We start from the raw sequence: 23,656 nt of genomic DNA on the forward strand, positions 1-23,656 counted from the left end.
AAGCCATTACAGCTCGTTCAGTCCTTTCTCCAATGCTTCCAACAGGGACCCCTTTGTCAGTTCAGTGGTTTGCAGCTAGCATTCACCTCTGTATTTGTTATGCTCTAGCTGGTTCTCTCAAGAGAGAGATATATCAGCAGCTATATTAGCATGCATTTATTGGCTTTATCAATATTATCTAATTTTGGTGTCTGTATATAAATTGGCTGTATATACAGGTGGGGCAGGCTCTGAATGGCAATTCCTTCAGTCTCTTCTCCAAACATTGTCTCTCTGTTCCCCCTTATGAATAGTTTTGTTCCCTCTTTTATGAAAGACTGAAGCATCCACACTTTAGTGGGCCTTCTTAAGCTTCAAGTGGTCTATGGATCTTATCTTGGGTAATTAGAGCTTTGGGGCAAATATCCACTTATCAATGAGTGCATACCATGTATGTGTTTTTTGTGATTGGGTTACCTCACTCAGCATGATATTTTCTAGTTCTATTAATTTGCCTATAAATTTTATGTATCCATTGTTTTTTTATAGCTGAGTAGTACTCCATTGTATATATGTACCACATTTTTTTCATCCATATGTCTATTGAAGGGCATCTGGGTTCTTTCCAGCTTCTGACAATTATAAATAATGCTGCTATGAACATAGTAGAGCATGTGTCCTTGTTATGGGATGGAGCATCATTTGCGTATATGCCCAGAAGTGATATAGCTGGGTCATCAGGTAGTGCAATGTCCAATGTTCTGAGGAACTGCCAGGCTCATTTCCAGAGTGGTTGTAATAGTTTGCAATCTCACCAACAATGGAGGAGTGTTCCTCTTTCTCCACATCCTCCCCAGCATCTGTTGTCACCTGAGTTTTTTATTTTAGTCATTCTGACTTGTGTGAGGTAGAATCTCAGGATTGTTTTGATTTGCATTTTCCTGATGACTAAGGATATTGAACATTTCTTTAAATACTTCTCAGCCATTCGGTATTACTGAGCTTACGAGAATTCTTTGTTTTGTTCTGTACCCCATTTTTAATAGGGTTATTTGGCTCTCTGGAGTCTAACTTCTTGAGTTCCTTGTATATTTTGGATATTAGCCCTCTATCATATGTAGGACTGGTAAAGATCTTTTCCCAATCTGTTTGTTGCCGTTTTGTCCTAATGACAGTGTCCTTTCCCTTACAGAAGATTTGCAGTTTTATGTGGTCCTGTTTGTTGATTCTTCATCTTAGAGCATAAGCCATTGGTGTTTTGTTTATGAAAATTGACCCAGTGCCCATGTGCTTGAGGCTCTTCCTTGTGTTTTTTCTTTTAATTTGACTGTGGCTGGTTTTATGTGGAGGTCCTTGATCAACATGTACTTGAGCTTTGTACAAGGTAATAAGAATGGGTGGATTTGCATTCTTCTACCTGCTGACTGAGAGTTGAACCAGCATCATTTGTTGAAAATGCTATCTTTTATCTATTGTATGGTTTTAGCTATTATGTCAAAGTTCAAGCGACCATAGATGTTTGGGTTCATTTCTGGGTTTTCAGTGTGATCCACTGATCTACCTGCCTGTCTCTCTACCAATACAGTACAGTTTTCATCACTATTGCTCTATAATGTTGCTTGAGGTCAGGGATCATGATTCCCCCAGAAGATCTTTTATTGTTGAATGTAGTTTTTGCTATCCTGGATTTTTGTTATTCCAAATGAATTTGCAAATTGCTCTTTCTAGCTCTATGAAGAATTGAGTTGGAATTTTGATGGGGATTGCATTGAATCTATAGATTGCTTTTGGCAAAATGGCCATTTTTACTATATTAATCCTGCCAATCTGTGAGCATGGGAGATCTTTCCATCTTCTGAAGTCTTCTTCAATTTCTTTCTTACAGACTTGAAGTTCTTGTCATACAGATCTTTGACTTGCTTGGTTAGAGTCACACTGAGGTATTTTATGTTATTTGGGACTATTGTAGAAGGTGTCATTTCCCCAATTTCATATTTGTTTGACTTAATTTTATACCCAGCCACTTTGCTGAAGTTGTTTATCAGGCCTGGTAGTTCTCTGGTGGAACTTTTGAGGTCACTGAATTATACTATCATATCATCTACAAATACTGATATTTTGACCTATTCCTTTCCAATTTGTATCCCATTGACCTGCTTTTTTTCTGATTGCTTTGGCTAGGACTTTGAGTACTATATTGAATAAGCAGTGAGAGGTTGGCAGCCTTGTCTAGTTCTTGATTTAAGTGTTATTGCTTCAAGTTTTTCTCCATTTAGTTTAATGTTGGCTACTGGTTTGCTGTATATGGCTTTTATTATGTTTAGGTATGGGCCTTGAATTCCTGAACTCTCCAGGTCTTTCATCATAAAGGGGTGTTAAATTTTGTCAAATGCTTTCTCAGCATCTAATAAAATAATCATGTGGTTTTTTTAATTTCTTTACATAGTGGATTCGGTTGATGGATTTCTGTATATTGAACCATCCTTGCATCCCTGGGATGAAGCCTTCGTGATCATGATGGATAATCTTATTGAAATGTTCTTGCATTCAGTTTGCGAGAATTTTATTGAGTATTTTGTGTTAATATTCACAAGGGAAATTGGTCTGAAGTTCTCTTTCTTTGTTGGGTCTTTGTGTGGTTTAAGTATAGGCCTAATTATGGCTTCATAGAAGGAATTCGGTAGTGCTCCTTTTGTTTCTATTTTGTGGAATAATTTGGACAGTATTGGTATGAGGTCTTCTCTGAAGATCTGTTAGAATTCTGCACGAAACCCATCCTATCCTGGACTTTTTAAGCTGGGGGACTTTTAATGACTGCTTCTATTTCTTTAGGTGTTATGGGACTGTTTAGATGGTTTATCTGATACTGATTTAACTTTGGTACCTGGTATCTGACTAGAAACTCATCCATTTCATCCAGATTTTCCAGTTTTGTTGAATATAGGCTTTTGTAGTAGGATCTGATGATTTTTTTGAATTTCCTCAGTTTCTCTTGTTATTTCTCCCTTTTTATTTCTGATTTTGTTGATTTGGACCCACTCTCTCTGTCCTCTCATTAGTCTGGCTAAGGTTTTATCCATCTTATTGATTTTTCTCAAGAACACAGCTCCTGATTTTGTTGATTCTTTGTATAAATCTTTTTATTTCTACTTGGTTGGATAATCAGCCCTGAGTTTGATTATTTACTGCCTGCTACTCCTCTTGGGTGTATTTTCTTCTTTTTGTTCTAGAGCTTTCAATTGTGTTGTCAAGCTGCTATTGTATTTCTCTCCAGTTTCTGTTTTGAGGCACTCAGAGTTATGAATATTCCTCTTAGCACTGTTTTCATTGTGTTCCATAAGTTTGGGTATGTCTTCATTTTCATTACATTCTAAAAGGTCTTTAATTTCTTTCTTTTTCTCTTCCTTGATTAAGTTATCAATAAGTAGAGTGACTAGATGTGGGTTTTAGCTTACACACACACACACACACACACACACACACACACACACCACAAACAAAATAATCTAAATAATTGGTGATTGGTAAATTACTGATAAAATAATAATATTTTTTACTTAACATATTTTAAGAAATATTAAAAATGTTAAAATTTATCTATATTGACCTCAGGTTTTTTAAACTAGGACATGTTTTTAAAATACAGAGGAAGGTAAATTGGAGTATAGACTAGGTGGAGCAAGACTGAGGAATACTAATATCGGATGTAAGCACAACGTCAAGTTAAATCACAGGAGTAGGAGTAGAGGCTCATGGGAGTAATAAGCTCCTGTTTCTCAGCATCTACTTGGCTGAAAGACAGCTATGTGTTTAATTATAGATATTGTCACATGCAAGATATGCAACTCGTCTTTATTCCCATAAATCTTACATACATCACAGGGAATTCTCAAATATTTTGCATGTCATTCCTTAAAAAAATCTGCCCAAACTTCTACTTTGAACATGAATCTAATTTGAGTTTTGTTTTTTGATTTTTGTGTGTGTGTGTGTGTGTGTGTGTGTGTGTGTGTGTGTGTGTGTGTGTGCTTTTGTTTTTTGGGTTTTTTTTTTAACCACTGATTTGACAAATTCAGGCATGCAGAAACCAACCATTCCTCTCCATGGGAACCCAGCAATGGAAACTGGGTTTCCTCACACCATTATCTCAAATACATTCTGAAGAAACCTCTTCCAGCTATGTCCTTTCTGGAATGTTTTCACATACAATGCCTATGTTATGTAGTGCGCTTTTCATTTCCAAAATCTAGTAGTGTTAGACAAGCCTGTGAAAAAGTATCGCCAGAATTTTTTTGTTCTGGACTTTGTATTCCCTTTTCTCCTTCAAAGTACAGCTTTCCCATAAAAGTCATTAAAATCTTCATTCAGAAAATAAGATTCACAATGCCTTGAATTCTTTACTATGGGACTGTAAAGTGAGCTTTCATCTGAAGCAGGTATGCATATCCATATTGTGGCATATTCTACTTGCTTGATCTGTGCTCCAAGATAAATGATTATAGCAGTTTCCAAAGTAAACAGAATTATTTAGTCTTAGGATATGGGTCTTTAAGAACTATCTGTGGAAGAATGCTTTGAACAGATCAATATGTTGACTTCACATCCAGACACTAACTACTTCTGGAGTTTTTTAGCTTGACATTTTTAGGAGTCTTACAACTGGTATTGCAGACAACCAGTAGAAGTTAAATTTCCAGATCTCTAAGACACATATTTAGAGTATGAGAGCTAAAGACTACTTATGTTCCACTTCAAACATTGATGTCTTGAATAATTTTTATGTGTATCTTTGGCCTTCATCTAAGCCTATTTCAACCTTTAAAGGGAACTAAAATATGTAAAGCATTATCCTGCTGTCCATATTCCACTGTCTCTCTGGTAGATAATTAAATTTAGTTGGTCATGATGAAATAGAAGGATTTCTTTCTCTGTTAGGTCTCCCAAGAAAACTTTCCTGTGTCAATTATACTCCCATGTGAGAGACAGCCTAAACATAGCTGCTCACTTAAAAAAAATCAGTGCATAAATACTTATTTAAGATTCAGATGGGTGTTAAAATATAGATATAAAACAGACACAGGATGGGCAAAAAATAGGGCGATAGAGAGTATTTACATTTTGCAGCGATTGTGGTGATAGTAAGGATACTCAGACACTATTAGGAGATGGCAGACCAAACCTCATTGCACTGTCCCAGAAATGGTACACAAAGTTACAACTAAAAGAATATATCATCTAAAGGGTATGTGCAGAAGAAAGAAGAGTACAACCATCAAGACTCACAAAGTAAAAGAACTTCAGGAAGACAAGTTATAGTATCACTGTGGAAATACAGTGTTAAGACAGCACAGAAAGTGATCAGAAAGCCTTAAGCCATAAAAAATTTCAACTGGACTTCTGACAAAGTAAAAGAAAGAGAAAATAAAATCATGCCAATCTTACTTGGTAGGGTTTCTTAAAACAAGAATTAGATTATCTGTGATCTAAGGGCCCCCATAGCCCCTTCTCATGACTATTACTGTTGTCAAAACAACAGCGAAGACACAATATCAAATCCCTTCTTTGTATACTTTCTTCCTGTTGGTTTAACACACAACATGATGCATGTCCATCTATCACGAATTATAGTGGGTTATAACATGCCACAAATTCTTATGCCAAAGGTAAGATCTATGATTTCTTTATTCAGTCCATTTCAGTCAAGAACAGGAGAAATCACAGCATCTTCAAAGTCAATCTGACAATAAGTTTCTGAATCTCAGAGAAGTTTTTCCAGCCCACTGAGCTATGAGCATCCTGAAGTTCCTGAGACAGTCATTTAGGGACTGCTGATTGCTAGACTGTGCTCTGGAAATGCAAACTCAGGCAGATATCCAGCCAAACATATGTAAAAGCTTAGGAAATACTTGAAAGAGTGATGTGCAGGAGTAAAAGACCTTAGTGCTGTGTCAGCAAAATTCTGTGAACTGAAATAGCAATATTGCAATGAACCAAGTTCACTGAGGCATGGCTGAAAAGGATCCACAGACAGTCATGAACCTGCATTGGCCTCACAGCCTGCATTTTTCTAATACTGTAAGTATTGCTAAAGGAATCATCCTAGATCAACCTTTCCTTTTCTGAAATAATTGTAGATTAAAGCAAAATTAATTTTGGAGTATATATGGGTATTGCGTAGGGATATGTGCATCTGTGAGTAAGGTTTTCATGGAGTCCAGAAGAGGGAATCAGATTGCCTCTAGGTAAAGACTAAACATAGACACTGCAAGATTAGCAAGTGCTCTTAACTGCTGAGGGATATCATTAGTCAGTCCTTGAAATAAAATACTATCCACTGTAGAATTTGGATCCTTGATTGATATTTTTCTATATATGCACTATAAGTCACTATTTGCCAATGGGATTCTGTCTATGGATTATCCAAGTTACTAAACCCAATCCTTAAAAAAAAAAAAAGAACATACCTTCTGACTTTATTACAAATGCATAAAGTTTTTACAAAAGTCTAATAGTTAAAAACTTGAGCCCTTCCTCCCCCTCCACCCCCTCTCTCTCCACATGCTTTCAGTGGCCTCTTCCCTTCTTTCTCTCCATCCTTCTTTGTCTCCTTTCTTTCTTTTTCTCTGCCTCTAATCCCTTCCCCAGTCACCCTCCCACATCCTAAACAAACTTCATTTCTTATTTAAAAAAGAAAACTTGAAAAGTTAAATTATTTCTTCTTTAGTTATTAGTATATAATTGGATTCTATATGTATATTTTCTTTTATTGGATATTTTTATTTACATTTCAAATGTTATTTCCTTTCCCTGTTTCCCAGACATAAGCACCCTATTCTATACTCCTCCCCTTAATTAATAAGGATTTTCCCCTCCCCATCTACCCCTTTTCCCTCCTTCTGACATTCCCCTACACTGAGGGTCCAATCTTGGCAGGACCAAGGGCTTCTTCTTCCACTGGTGCCCAACAAGGCCATCCTTTGCTACATATGCAGCTGGAACCATAGGTCAGTCCATGTACATAGTCTTTGGGTAGTGGTTTAGTCCCTGGGAACTCTGGATGGTTGGCATGGCTGTTCTTATGGGAATGCAAGCCCTTTCAGCTCTTTCAATCCCCTCTCTAATTCCTTCAATGAGGGTCCAGTTCTCAATTCAATAGTTTACTGCTAACATTCACCTCTGTATTTGACATGCTCTGGCTGTGTCTCTCAGGAGACATCTATATCCAATTCCTGTCACCATGTACTTCTTAGCTTCATTAATCTTATCTAGTTTTAGTGGCTGTATATATAGGTCCACATGTGGGGCAGGCTCTGAATGGCCGTTCCTTCAGTCTCTACTCCAAACTTTGCCTCCATATCACCTCCTATGAATATTTTTGTTCTCCCTTTTAAGAAGGAGTGAAGCTTCTGCACTTTGGTCCTCCTTTTTCTTGAGCTTCATGCAGTCTGTGGATTGTATCTTGGGTAATTCAAGCTTTCTGGCTAATAACCACTTATCAGTGAGTGCATACCGTGTGTCTATTTCTGTGATTGTTAACCCAATGTCTTAATTTTGCATATGCCTAGGTAACTATATATATAAAAACAAACACATACACACTCATATACACATTCACATATACCATATATACACACATATTAACATGCACACAGATAAACACACATACACACATACACACATACATGCACACTCACATACAAGGACCCACTCACACAATGCATATGCACACATACATACACACACTCATGGACACATAAACACATATACACATGCACACTTACATACGTGCTTATGCAGATTAACAAACAGACACATTCACATAACATGTGAACAGACATAGACACACAAATATACACACTATGAAAGCATTCATATTTGACTAACTCAAATATTGTAAGCATATAAATATAAAACCTTAGTCAAATTTTTGAATATTTATAAAGTTGTTTTGTATTATAGAAAAATCATAGGAAATTATGTCCTATCACTATTTTTATTTTTGTGTTTTATTATGTTTGTGTTTTTTTCTGGAAAGTGTTAAACTGAACCACCATTTTTCCTTTTTATAAATGAAACAAAACAGAATCAACTAATGGGGGAGTGTCATACTGAGTAGTAATTAAATAACTGAGTATTACCCACTGTTAGATTTAGAACACGGAGAATGTTAAAACCAGGGTAGGTGCATGGCAATGTACCAAAATCTAGTATTCATTTAGTTAATAATATTTTCAGAGTGTGGCTATTTTGTTACCTCATGTACTGGATGCTAGCAATGGTAATTAGACGGTCATAATCCACCTGACTGCAACAGTATGGCTTGGCTCTATAGGTTCATTTAAATACAGGTATGCACAGTATATATTCGATGAAAGGTAGGTAGAATTGGAGGTAGAAGGGGTGGAATTTGGGAGAGAGGATGATATGGGGGAAATGTCCTGCATGAAGTACTTTAATTACAATAAACTTGATTCTGTTTCATTACTATTATAATAAATACTACAATAGAGTACAATAAGAAGAGAAAATGTCAGAAGATATTGTTTGCTTTTTTTTCATTAAAATTATTCCAGTGACAAATTGTTTATTATTATTTCCAACAAACTGCTAGCTATTAGAAATTACAAGTCCACAAGAATCTCTTTCATACCTCTCTTCATCCTGTTTCACCGTACTTTGATGGCTACTAGGAATAACATCAAAGAATCTACTTCTCAGTGGACCATGAAATTAAAACTCAGCAAACTGAAACAGCCAGTTGTTCTCATTCTTAGTAAGGCCCTGTCTGTGAATTTAGTAAAGAATGAAATGCAGAAACCCATGGCTCTAGGAAAACGTGTAAAGTGTGAAATCAGAGCTGAAGGCAAAATTTCAGGAAGGTACTCTGAGACAACTCAGTGAGAAGAATATTAGGAATTTTGTTTTTAATTAAATATTTTATAAGCAACAGAAATAGACATCTGCTGACAAGTGGGGAAGGAGACAGAGTGAAAAGTCTTAAATATGGGTGATCTGCCTCTTCTAGCTATAGATAAAGCCCTCCTAATGAGGCACTTCATGACTGCTGGGAGTTGAAAACACTTTATTTATTTGTACAGATAAATGACATTGCTTGGTATTTTCCTTACCTGGATGAGTTACTCTTAAAACATTTCACTGCTAAAACCTAGTATTTATCATAAGCTAAGTCATTTATGTGTATCAACTGATTTTTTAAAATATTCTTTTCTGCCTTCTACTCCTCTTGAGTGTATTTGCTTCTTTCTGTTCTAGAGCTTATGGTGTGCTGTCAAGCAGCTAATGAATGCTATCTATAGTTTCTTTGGAGACACTCAGATCTATGAGTTTTCCTCTTAGCACTGTTTTCATTGTGTCCCATAAGTTTGGGTATGTTGTGCCTTCATTTTCATTAAATTCTAAAAAGTCTTTAATTTCCTTATTTCTTCCTTGACCAGTGTTCAACATTCATTTATATGTGGGCTTTCTGTCATTATTGTTATTATTGAAGACAAGCCTTAGTTCTTGGTAATCTGATAGGATGCATGGGATTATTTCAGTCTTTTTGTATCTGTCGAGGTCTGTTTTATGACCAATTATATAGTCAATTATGGAGAAGGTACCATGAGGTGTTGAGAAAAATGTATATTCTTTTGTTTTAGAATGACATGTTCTATAAATAGCTGTTAAATCAATTTGGTTCATAACTACTGTTAGTTTCATTATGTCTCTAATTAGTTTCTCTTTCCATGATCTGTTGATGAGAGTGGAGTATTGAGATCTCCAACTATTACTGTGTGAAGTTCACTGTGTTCTTTGAGCTTTGGTAAGGTTTCTCTTATGAATGTAGGTGCCCTTGCAAACTCAAAGCTGAAATCAACCAAATAGAAATAAAAAGAAGTCTACAAAGTATGACCAAAACCAGGAACTGGTTCTTTGAGAAATTATATATTTTATAAGCAACAGAACCAGACATCTTCTGACAAATGGGGAAGGATAAACCCTTAGCCAGACCAACCAGAGGGCACAGAGAGTTTATCCAATATACAAGATCAAAAAGGAAAAGGGAGACATAACAACAAAATTTGAGAAAATTAAAAAAAAGAGCATCAGATGCTCCTACAAAAGCCTATACTCACCAAAACTAGAAAATCTGGATGAAATTGACAGTTGTCTGAACAGATACCAGGTACCAAAATTAAATCAAGATCAGCTAAACCATCTAAATAATCCCATTACTCATAAAGAAATAGAAGCTGTTATTAAAAGTCTGCCAAACAAAAAAAGTCCAGGACCAGATGGGTTTAGTGCAGAATTATATCAGACCTTCATAGAAGACCTCATACCAATACTGTCCAAGCTATTCCACAAAATAGAAACAGAAGGATCACTACGGAATTCCTTCTATGAAGCCACAGTTATGTTTACACCTAAACCATAGAAAGATCCAACAAAGAAAGAGAATTTCAGACCAATTTCCCTTATAAATATCGATGCAAAAATAGTTAATTAAATCCTCACAAACTGAATCCAAAAATATATCAAAGCAATCATCCATCATGAAATAGAAGGCTTCATCACAGGGATGCAGGAATGGTTCAATATACAGAAATCCATTAACGCAATCCACTATGTAAACAAGCTCAAAAAAAAAAAAAACACATGATAATCACATTAGATGCTGAGAGAGCATTTGACTAAAATCAATACACCTTCATGTTAAAATTCTTGGAAAGATCAGGAATTCTAGGCCTATACCTAAACAGTAAAAGCAATATACAGCAAATCAGCAAAACATCAAACTATATAGAAACTTGAAGCAATCCCACTAGTCAGGGACTAGACACGGCTGCCCACTCTCTTCCTACTTACACAATATAGTACTCGAAGGCCTAGCCAGACCCATCAGACAACAAAAGGCGGTCAATGTGATAGAAATTGGAAAGGAAGAAGTCAAAATATCACTCTTTGCACAAGATATGATACTATACTTAAATGAATCCAAATTAACCAGAGAACTCCTAAGCCTGATATACAATTTCAGCAAAGTTGCTGGGTATAAAATTAAATCAAATAAATCAGTATCCTTTTTTTTTTATTAACTTGAGTATTTCTTATATACATTTCGAGTGTTATTCCCTTTCCCGGTTTCCGGGCAAACATCCCCCTCCCACCTCCCCTTCCTTATGGGTATTCCCCACCCAACCCTCCCCCCATTGCCGCCCTCCCCCCAACAGTCTAGTTCACTGGGGGTTCAGTCTTAGCAGGACCCAGGGCTTCCCCTTCCACTGGTGCTCTTACTAGGATATTCATTGCTACCTATGAGGTCAGAGTCCAGGGTCAGTCCATGTATATATAGTCTTTAGGTAGTGGCTTAGTCCCTAGAAGCTCTGGTTGCTTGGCATTGTTGTACATATGGGGTCTCAAGCCCATTCAAGCTCTTCCACTTCTTTCTCTGATTCCTTCAAAGGGGTTCTATTCTCAGTTCAGTGGTTTGCTGCTGGCATTCACCTCTGTATTTGCTGTATTCTGGCTGTGTCTCTCAGGAGCGATCTACATCCGGCTCCTGTCAGTCTGCACTTCTTTGCTTCATCCATCTTGTCTAATTGGGTGGCTGTATATGTATGGGCCACATGTGGGGCTGGCTCTGAATGGGTGTTACTTCAGTCGCTGTTTTAATCTTTGCCTCTCTCTTCCCTGCCAAAGGTATTTAGGTTCCCCTTTTAGAGAAGGCGTGAAACATTCACATTTTGATCATCCGTCTTGAGTTTCATTTGTTCTAGGCATCTAGGGTAATTCAAGCATTTGGGCTAATAGCCACTTATCAATGAGTGCATACCATGTATGTCTTTCTGTGCTTGGGTTAGCTCACTCAGAATGATATTTTCCAGTTCCAACCATTTGCCTAGGAATTTCATAAAGTCGTTGTTTTTGATAGCTGAGTAATATTCCATTGTGTAGATGTACCACATTTTCTGTATCCATTCCTCTGTTGAAGGACATCTGGGTTCTTTCCAGCTTCTGGCTATTATAAATAAGGCTGCGATGAACATAGTGGAGCACGTGTCTTTTTTATATGTTGGGGCATCTTTTGGGTATATGCCTAACAGAGATATAGCTGGATCCTCAGGCAGGTCAATGTCCAATGTTCTGAGGAACCTCCAGACTGATTTCCAGAATGGTTGTACCAGTCTGCAATCCCACCAAAAATGGAGGAGTGTTCCTCTTTCTCCACATCCTCGCCAGCATCTGCTGTCACCTGAGTTTTTGATCTTAGCCAATCGCACTGGTGTGAGGTGAAATCTCAGGGTTGTTTTGATTTGCATTTCCCTTATGACTAAAGATGTTGAACATTTCTTTAGGTGTTTCTCAGCCATTCGGCATTCCTCAGCTGTGAATTCTTTGTTTAGCTCTGAACCCCATTTTTTGATAGGGTTATTTGTCTCCCTGCGGTCTAACTTCTTGAGTTCTTTGTATATTTTGGATATAAGGCCTCTATCTGTTGTAGGATTGGTAAAGATCTTTTCCCAATCTGTTGGTTGCCGTTTTGTTCTAACCACAGTGTCCTTTGCCTTACAGAAGCTTTGCAGTTCTATGAGATCCCATTTGTTGATTCTTAATCTTAGAGCATAAGCCACTGGTGTTTTGTTAAGGAAATTTTTTCCAGTGCACATGTGTTCCAGATGCTTGCCTAGTTTTTCTTCTATTAGTTTGAGTGTGTCTGGTTTGATGTGGAGGTCCTTGATCCACTTGGACTTAAGCTTTGTACAGGGTGATAAGCATGGATCGATCTGCATTCTTCTACATATTGACCTCCAGTTGAACCAGCACCATTTGCTGAAAATGCTATCTTTTTTCCATTGGATCGTTTTGGCTCCTTTGTCAAAAATCAAGTGACCATAGGGGTGTGGGTTCATTTCTGGGTCTTCAATTCTATTCCATTGGTCTATCTGTCTGTCTCTGTACTAATACCATGCAGTTTTTTATCACTATTGTTCTGTAATACTGCTTGAGTTCAGGGATAGTGATTCCCCCTGAAGTCTTTTTATTGTTGAGGATAGTTTTAGCTATCCTGGGTTTTTTGTTATTCCAGATGAATTTGCAAATTGTTCTGTCTAACTCTTTGAAGAATTGGATTGGTATTTTGGTGGGGATTGCATTGAATCTGTAGATCGCTTTTGGTAAAATGGCCATTTTTACTATATTAATCCTGCCAATCCATGAGCATGGGAGATCTTTCCATCTTCTGAGGTCTTCTTCAATTTCTTTCTTCAGTGTCTTGAAGTTCTTATTGTACAGATCTTTTACTTGCTTGGTTAAAGTCACACTGAGTTACTTTATATTATTTGGGTCTATTATGAAGGTTGTCGTTTCCCTAATTTCTTTCTCTGCTTGTTTCTCTTTTGTGTAGAGGAAGGCTACTGATTTATTTGAGTTAATTTTATACCAAGCCACTTTGCTGAAGTTGTTTATCAGCTTTAGCAGTTCTCTGGTGGAACTTTTGGGATCACTTAAATATACTATCATATCATCTGCAAATAGTGATATTTTGACTTCTTCTTTTCTGATCTGTATCCCCTTGACCTCCTTTTGTTGTCTGATTGCTCTGGCTAGAAATTCAAGAACTATATTGAATGAGTAGGGAGAGAGTGGGCAGCCTTGTCTAGTCCCTGATTTTAGTGGGATTGCTTCAAGTTTCTCTCCACTTAGTTTAATGTTAGCAACTGGTTTGCTGTATATGGCTTTTACTATGTTTAGGTATGGGCCTTGAATTCCTATTCTTTCCAAGACTTTTATCATGAAGGGGTATTGAATTTTGTCAAATGCTTTCTCAGCATCTAATGAAATGATCATGTGGTTTTGTTCTTTCAGTTTGTTTATATAATGGATCACATTGATGGTTTTCCGTATATTAAACCATCCCTGCATGCCTGTGATGAAGCCTACTTGATCATGGTGGATGATTGTTTTGATGTGCTCTTGGATTCGGTTTGCCAGAATTTTATTGAGTATTTTTGCGCGATATTCATAAGGGAAATTGGTCTGTAGTTCTCTTTCCTTGTTGGGTCTTTGGGTGGTTTAGGTACAAGAGTAATTGTGGCTTCATAGAAGCAATTTGGTAGTGCTCCATCTGTTTCAATTTTGTGGAATATTTTGGATAATATTGGTATGAGGTCTTCTATGAAGGCCTGTTAGAATTCTGCACTAAACCCGTCTGGACCGGGGCTCTTTTTGGTTGGGAGACCTTTAATGAGTGCTTCTAATTCCTTAGGAGTTATGGGGTTGTTTAACTGGTTTATCTGTTCCTGATTTAACTTCGGTACCTGGTATCTGTCTAGGAAATTGTCCATTTCCTGCAGATTTTCAAGTTTTGTTGAATATAGGCTTTTATAGTAAGATCTGATGATTTTTTGAATTTCTTCTGTTTCTGTAGTTATGTCTCCCTTTTCATTTCTGATTTTGTTAATTTGGACACATTTTCTGTGTCCTCTCGTTAGTCTGGCTAAGGGTTTATCTATCTTGTTGATTTTCTCAAAGAACCAAATTTGGTTCTGTTGATTCTTTCTATGGTCCTTTTTTTTTCTACTTGGTTAATTTCAGCTCTGAGTTTGATTATTTCCTGCCTTCTACTCCTCCTGGGTGTATTTGCTTCTTTTGCTTCTAGAGCTTTTAGGTGTGCTGTCAAGCTGCTGACATATGTTCTTTCCTGTTTCTTTCTGCAGGCACTCAGCGCTATGAATTTTCCTCTTAGCACAGCTTTCATTGTGTCCCATAAGTTTGGGTATGTTGTACCTTCATTTTCATTAAATTCTAAAAAGTCTTTAATTTCTTTCTTTATTTCTTCCTTGACCAGGTTATCATTGAGTAGAGCATTGTTCAATTTCCACGTATATGTGGGCATTCTTCCCTTATTGTTATTGAAGACACGTTTTAGGCCGTGGTGGTCCGATAGCACACATGGGATTATTTCTATCTTTCTGTACCTGTTGAGGCCCGTTTTTTGACCAATTATATGGTCAATTTTGGAGAAAGTACCATGAGGAGCTGAGAAGAAGGTATATCCTTTTGCTTTAGGATAGAATGTTCTATAAATATCCGTTAAGTCCATTTGGCTCATGACTTCTCTTAGTCTGTCTACGTCTCTGTTTAATTTCTGTTTCCATGATCTGTCCATTGATGAGAGTGGGGTGTTGAAATCTCCTACTATTATTGTGTGAGGTGCAATGTGTGTTTTGAGCTTTAGTAAGGTGTCTTTTACATATGTAGGTGCCCTTGTATTTGGGGCATAGATATTTAGGATTGAGAGTTCATCTTGGTGGATTTTTCCTTTGATGAATACGAAGTGTCCTTCCTGATCTTTTTTGATGACTTTTAGTTGAAAATTGATTTTATCTGATATTCGAATGGCTACTCCAGCTTGCTTCTTCCGACCATTTGCTTGGAAAGTTGTTTTCCAGCCTTTCACTCTGAGGTAGTGTCTGTCTTTGTCTCTGAGGTGTGTTTCCTGTAGGCAGCAGAACGCAGGGTCCTCGTTGCGTAGCCAGTTTGTTAATCTATGTCTTTTTATTGGGGAGTTGAGGCCATTGATGTTGAGAGATATTAAGGAATAGTGATTATTGCTTCCTGTTATATTCATATTTGGATGTGAGGTTATGTTTGTTTGCTTTTCTTCTCTTTGTTTTGTTGCCAAGACGATTAGTTACTTGCTTCTTCTAGGGTATAGCTTGCCTCCTTATGTTTGGCTTTACCATTTATTATCCTTTGTAGTGCTGGATTTGTAGAAAGATATTGTGTAAATTTGGTTTTGTCATGGAATATCTTGGTTTGTCCATCTATATTAATTGAGAGTTTTGCAGGATACAGTAACCTGGGCTGGCATTTGTGTTCTCTTAGGGTCTGTATGACATCAGTCCAGTATCTTCTAGCCTTCATAGTTTCTGGCGAAAAGTCTGGTGTGATTCTGATAGGTCTGCCTTTATATGTTACTTGACCTTTTTCCCTTACTGCTTTTAATATTCTTTCTTTATTTTGTGCATTTGGTGTTTTGACTATTATGTGATGGGAGGTGTTTCTTTTCTGGTCCAATCTATTTGCAGTTCTGTAGGCTTCTTGTATGCCTATGGGTATCTCTTTTTTTAGGTTAGGGAAGTTTTCTTCTATGCTTTTGTTGAAGATATTTACTGGTCTTTTGAGCTGGGAGTCTTCACTCTCTTCTATACCTATTATCCTTAGGTTTGATCTTCTCATTGAGTCCTGGATTTCCTGTATGTTTTGGACCAGTAGCTTTTTCCGCTTTACATTATCTTTGACAGTTGAGTCAATGATTTCTATGGAATCTTCTGCTCCTGAGTTTCTCTCTTCCATCTTCTGTATTCTGTTGGTGAAGCTTGTATCTACAGCTCCTTGTCTGTTCTATTGGTTTTCTATATCCAGGTTTGTTTCTATGTGTTCTTTCTTGATTGCTTCTATTTCCATTTTTAATTCCTTCAACTGTTTGATTGTGTTTTCCTGGAATTCTTTCAGGGATTTTTGTGACTACTCTCTATAGGCTTCTACTTGTTTATTTATGATTTCCTGGAATTCTTTCAGGGATTTTTGTGACTCCTCTCTATGGGCTTCTACTTGTTTAATTATGTTTTCCTGGAATTCTTTCAGGCATTTTTGTGATTCCTCTCTGTAGACTTCTACTTGTTCTCTAAGGGAGTTCTTCACGTCTTTCTTTAAGTCCTCCAGCATCATGATCAAATATGATTTTGAAACTAGATCTTGCTTTTGTGGTGTGTTTGGATATTCCATGTTTGTTTTGGTGGGAGAATTGGGCTCCGATGGTGCCATGTAGTCTTGGTTTCTGTTGCTTGGGTTCCTGCGCTTGCCTCTCGCCATCAGATTATCTCTAGTGTTACTTTGTTCTGCTATTTCTGACAGTGGCTAGACTGCCCTATAAGCCTGTGTGTCAGGAGTGCTGTAGACCTTTTTTCCTGTTTTCTTTCAGCCTGTTATGGCAACAGTTGTTCTGCTTTCAGGCGTGTAGTTTTTCCTCTCTACAGGTCTTCAGCTGTTCCTGTGGGCCTGTGTCTTGAGTTCACCAGACAGGTCACTTGCAGCAGAAAAGTTGGTCTTACCTGTGGTCCCGAGGCTCAAGTTCGCTCGCGGGGTGCTGCCCACGGGCTCTCTGCGGCGGCAGCAACCAGGAAGATCTGTGCCGCTGTTTCCAGGAGCTTCAGTGCACCAGGGTTCCAGATGGCGTTTGGTGTTTTCATCTGGCATCTGAGATGTGTGTGCAGACTGCAGTCTTCTGGTTTCCCAGGCGTGTCTGCCTCTCTGAGGGTTTAGCTCTCCCTCCCATGGGATTTGGGTACAGAGAACTGTTTATCTGGTCTGTTTCCTTCAGGTTCTGGCGGTGTCTCAGACGCAGCGGTCCTGCGGCTCCTGGGCCCTCCCCCACGGGAACCCAGAGGCCTTATACAGTTTCCTCTTGGGCGAGGGATGTGGGCAGTGGTGGGCAGTGTTGGTGGTCTCTTCCGCTCTGCAGCCTCAGGAGTGCCCACCTGACCAGGCGGTGGGGTCTCTCTCCCATGGTGTCTGGGAGCAGAGAGCTGCTGCTGGCCCGGATCCGCGGGTGTGGGACTCCTGGTAAACACAGGAGGTGCCCGGTCCTAGAGTAATTCTGCCTCTGTGTGTCCCGAGATCACCAGTCAGGTCTCTTGCAGCAGAAAAGTTGGTCTTACCTGTTGTCCCGAGGCTCAAGTTTGCTCGTGGGGTGCTGCCCAAGAGCTCTCCGCGGCGGCAGCAACCAGGAAGGCAGTATCCTTCTTTTACTCAAAGGATAATCAGTCTGAGAAAAAAATTAGGGAAATGACACCCTTCACAATAATCGTAAATAATACAAAGTAACTCAGTGTGACTTTAATGAAGCAAGTGAAAGATCTGTTTGACAAGAACTACAAGTTTCTTTAGAAAGAAATTGAAGATCTTTGAAGAATTCAGTTGAAATTTTAATGGGGATTGCATGGAATATGTAGATTGCTTTTGGAAAGATGGATATTTTTACTATATTTCTTCTGCCAGTCCCTGAGCATAGGAGATCTTTCCATCTTCTAAGAGTTAAAGAGAACAACTTGCAAATTCATTTGTAATAAGAAATAGCCCAGGATATCAAAGAACATCCTCAATGATAAAAGAACTTCTGAAAGAATTACCATTCCTGATGTCAAACTATATTACAGAGCAATAGTGATAAAAAACTATATGTTGTTGGTACAGAGATAGGCCAGTAGATCAATGGAATAGAATTGAAGACCCAGAAATGAACCTACATACCTATGATCACTTGATCTTTGACAAAGGAGCTAAAACCATCCAGTGGGAAAAAGATAGCATTTTCAACAAATGGTGCTGACTGTTGATCAGCATGTATGAGAATGCAAATCATTGTAATCATCCTGTAAAAAGCTCAGGTTCAAATGGATCAAGGACCTTCACATAAAACCAGATACACTCAAGCTAATAGAAGAAAAAGTGGGAAAGAGCCTTGAACACAAGGGAACTGGGGAAATTTTTCTGAACAGAGCACCAATGGCTTATGCTCTAAGATCAAGAATCGACAAATAGAGTTTTTAATCTTAGCCATTCTCACTGGTGTGAGGTGGAATCCCAGGATTGCTGGTGATAGCAGATGCTGGCGAGGATATGGAGAAAGAGGAATACTCCTCCATTGTTGGTGGGATTGCAGACTGGTACAACCATTCTGAAAATCAGCCTAGAAGTTCCTCAGAAAATTGGACATTGAAGTACCTGAAGACCCAGCTATATCTCTCTTGGGCATATACCCAAAAGATGCCCCAACGTATAACAAAGAACCATACTACACTATGTTCATGGCATCCTTAGCCATCCATTTCCATAGCCTGAACCTGGAAAGAATCCAGATGCCCTTCAACAGAGGAATGGATACAGAAAATGTGGAACATCTACACAATGGAATCCTATTCAGCTATCAAAAACAATGACATTATGAAATTCATAGCAAATGGATGGAGTTGGACAATATCATGCTGAGTGAGTGTTTACAGAAGAACACACATGGTATGCACTCATTGATAAGTAGATATTAGCCCAAATGCTCGAATTACCCTAGATGCACAGAACACATGAAACTCAAGAAGGATGACCGAAATGCGAATGCTTCACTCCTTCCTTGAAAGGGGAACAAGAATACCCTTGGGAAGGAATAGGGAAGCAAAGTTTAGAACAGAGTCTGAAGGAACGCCCATTCAGAGCCTGCCCCACATGTGGCCCACACATATATAGCCACCAAACTAGATAAGATGGATGAAGCAAGAAGTGCAGGCTGACAGGAACCGGATGTAGATCTCTCCTGAGAGACATAGCCAGAATACAGCAAATGCATAGGCGAATGTCAGCAGCAAACCACTGAACTGAGAATGGGATCCCCGTTGAAGGAATCAGAGAAAGGACTGAAAGAGATGAAGGGTCTTGAGACCCCATATGAACAACAATGCCAACCAACCAGAGCTTCCAGAGACTAAGCCACTACCTAAAGACTGACCTTGGGCTCCAATGGCATAGGTAGCAATGAATATCCTAGTAAGGGCATCAATGGAAGGGGGAGCCCTTGGTCCTTCCAAGGCTGGACCCCCGTGAATAGGATTCTTGGGGGGGAGGAGGCAATGGAGGGAGGATTGGGAGGGGAACAACCATATAGAAGGGGACGGGTAAGGGTTAGGGGGATGTTTTCATGGAAACTATGAAAGGGAATATATTTGAAATGTAAATATGAAATACCCAATTTAATAAAGATGGAAAAAAGAGAAAATATGTTTTCTTATAATGTAAAATATGGGTAGATTTTCTTTAAATATATTCAGTACAAAATGGGACATTTTAAATGAGGTTCATATTTTCCCTTAGGTTAAGATAATGACATTAAAACTGACATTAATATAATACTCAATAAGGTTATTTCTTATGGATATTTTGAAATCTTAGACGCCTGTGAAAATAATATGCCTTCTACTAGAATGAAGGCTTTTGTGCTAAGGAATTTCAATGGGAGAAGAGGCCTTTGGTTCTGTGCGTCTACAGGAATGAAGGCTTTTTTGATAATAAAGAATTTCCAAGGGAGAAGAGGACTCTGGTTCTGTGGAGGCAGATGCCCCAACATAGGAGAATGCCAGGAAGGTGATGTAGGAGTGGGTAGGTAGGTGGGGGAACACTCTCATAGAAGCAGGGGGAGTGGAGATGGGATACTGCGTTTTCAGAGGAAAAACCTGGAAAAGGGATAACATTTAAAATGCAAATAAATAAATACCCAATAAAATAAAAGAATTTCAAACAAACAAACAAACAAAAAACAAACAAAAATGAATCGACAAATTGATCTTCATAAATTTGCAAAGCTTCTGCAAGACAAAGGACATTGTCATTACAAAAAACAGGAACCAACAAATTGGGAAAATATCTTTAACAATCTTCCATATGATAGAGGGCTAATATTCAATATATAAACAGATTTCTAGGAGTTAGGTTATCAAATAACCCTATTTTAAAAGGGAGTACAAAGCTAAACAATGAATTCTAAACTGAGGAGTATCAATTTCTGAGAAGCACCTAAAGAAATGTTCAACATCCTTAGGTATCAGGGAAATACAGATCAATGCAACCCTGAGATTCTACTGCACACAAGTCAGAATGGCTAAGATCAAAGCCTCAGTGAGATCAGACTTTGACAAGGATTTGGAGAAAGAGGAAGAGTCCTCCTTTGTTGGTTAGATTGCAAACTGGTACAGTCACTCTAGAAATCAGTCTGGAGATTCCCTGGAAAATTAGACATTGCTCTACCTTAAGACTCAGCTGTACCACTTCTGGGCATATACCCAAATTATGTTCCAACATGCAACAAAAACACAAGCTCCACTATGTTCATAGCAGCCTTATTTATAATAGTCAGAAGCTGGAAAAAACCCAAATGCCCTTCAACAGAGGAATGGATACAGAAAATATGGTACATCTACACAAGGGAGCATTGCTTACCTATCAAAAACAATGACTTCATGAAATTCATAGGCAAATGGATGGAACTAGAAAATATCATCCTGAATGAGGTAACCCAATCACACAAAAAAACCCACACAAGGTATGCACTCACTGATTAGTGTATATTAGCCCCAAAGCTCAAATTACCCACGATAAAATCCACAGACTCCATGAAGCTCAAGAACAAGGACAACCAAAGTGCAGATGCTTCAGTCCTTCTCAAAAGGGGAACAAAAATATTCACAGGAGGGGATATGAATACAAGGTTTGGAGCAGAGACTGAAGGAATGGCCATTCAGAGCCTGCCTCACACGGAGTTCCAGCCCATATATATACAGTCACCAAAACTCGACAATATTGATGAAGCCAAGAAGTGCATGCTGACAGGAACTTGATATAGGAGTATCCTGAGAGGCTCAGCCAGAGAGTGAAAAATACAGAGGCAAATGCTAGCAGCAAAACTTTCAACTGATCACAGGGTCCCCATTGGAAGAATTAGAGAAAGAGCTAAAGAGGCTTGCAACCCCATAAGAACAATAGTACTCACCAACCAGAGCTTCCAGGGACTAAACCATTACCCAAAGTGTACACAGCGGCAGACCTATGGCTCCAGCTGCATATGTTGCAGAGGATGGTCTTGTGGGGCACCAATGGGAGAAGAAGCGTTTGGTCCTGCCAAGGCTGTACCCCCCAGTATAGGCGATTATCAGGGTTGGGAGACAGGAAGGGAGGTGGCTGTGGAGGGGGTACAGCCTTATAAAAGTAGGGGTGGGGGATGGGATAGGGAAGATTATGGATGGGAAACCAGGAAAGGGAAAACATTTGAAATGTAAATTAAAAATTTTTCAATAGAAAAATTGCAGTATACTAGAAGAAAAAAATTCTTTTTTTTTAGACACCCAAATCTTTTTTTATTGGGGGAATGGGTTTCTAGGGGGTAGGCCTGGAGCTCTCACTGCACAGCTTGTTCATTGGCACTGCCTCCAGAATCCTGTGGCTTCATCACATCTGGAAGCTCCGGAGGGCTGGAGAAGGGTTCAATACGCAGCGCTTCAAAGCTGTCATCTGCTCGAAAGGCCAGGCCCACTGTGGCTGGGGCCTGTGGCCTTGCTGTCTGACTGGTGAAGCCACATTCGCCCAGAGTTTTTCCGTCATCAAGGAGCTGGTCGTCCTTGTACAGCTGCTGCTCCTCTGGCGGCCGCTTGAGGATGCCCTCTACGATGCGCTTCAGTTCGAACACCGTGCTCGACTCCTTGGCGTCCGTAAAGATGGTGGTCTTGTGGCTCCGGATCATGAGAAACACGTCCCGAGGACAGTGAGCCCGCGTCAGCGTTAGCCCGCAGCCCCCGGCGTGACCCCGGAGCCCCTGCCGCCCCCGGCCCCGTGCCCCTCCCCCCCGCGTCTTATGTGCCTTCCTTACTATTCTATTTTACTTTAACATAGCATATGAGTGTGGTGATTAAATAATTAAGCTTGATCACCTACCTGATAATCAACAAAGTTAGTGTTTAGGTCAAGACAGTTTGATTTCAGTTTTCACTCTTTGCCATTACATGGCATCTACTAGGTATCAAATGTACAGCAATATGTGCCTATACTGAATATCCATACATGAATAAATATGACATGTGTCACCTTGGATAAATAGTCTTACACAAGGGGAGAAAGCTGATATTTAAATTATAATAAAACATTGTAAACTGTGATACCAAGTGTATGTGCTACAGTAAATGAGCTACAGAAAAACGTCAGTGAATTATACCTATAGAAACAGATTGTCCACTGTCGGTGGGTATAATAATAAGATAATAACCAATACATTATCTTGTTAATATCTGCATGGACATAACATTTGTTAAAACTTATCTTCAGACTACACATTATCCTAAGAAATTCACATAGATTTGCTCATTCGTTAGCTTTAGAAAAAACATGAATTAAGAAGTTTCTTCATTGTATCTAGGAAAAGTTCAAGGTACTCAACACAAGAATATCCTGAGCAAAGTCCTAGAGGGTGAGGCATAAGTTTAAGCCCAAGTTGTTTGCCTGCAGAATCTGCTCCATTTACTACCATTTCCCTCTCTACCTTTAAAGTTATTTTTCAAGAGATAATGAATGTGAAGGAAAGTGGAGTGCGGTGTATAAAGGGTTTGGAGGGAGGGGAGAGAGGAAGAAATGTCATAACTATAATCTCAGAAATTAAAAAATACATATATCAAAGTGTAACCTACCAATTTGAATCCAATTGACAGAATGATTGTGGACATTGGAACGGCTTGCCTCATCATTTCTGAGCACTCTATTTCAATGGTTTCACAAGAGGCTGGCTGAAATATATAAATTCATGATGATCTCTGCAATGTTGCAAGAACAATTGACAAGGTATTCACCATCAACTCTAAAACTGTCAGAAAAGAACAGAAATTTGATTAAGATTTTTGGTTACCTCAAATTATTTCAATACCATACATTTTAGATAATTTCCCTCAACTCTTAAAAATGGCCATTTTAAGATTGTTTATGTCAAGTTTAAAAAGTAGAGCTCAAATAACTTCCACAATACAGTTCTTCAAATTGAGTCTGGATTTCAAATTCACGAGTGAGGCTCATCTAATCAAAGCTT

The 23,656-nt window shown here is 38.6% G+C and overlaps 1 pseudogene; it reads right to left on the reverse strand.

Moving 5' to 3' along the window:
- Elob-ps16 (elongin B, pseudogene 16) lies at window positions 21,986-22,339 on the reverse strand (annotated as a pseudogene).

This window comes from Rattus norvegicus, chromosome 8 (assembly GCF_036323735.1).
Source record: "Rattus norvegicus strain BN/NHsdMcwi chromosome 8, GRCr8, whole genome shotgun sequence".
NCBI lineage: Eukaryota > Metazoa > Chordata > Mammalia > Rodentia > Muridae > Rattus > Rattus norvegicus.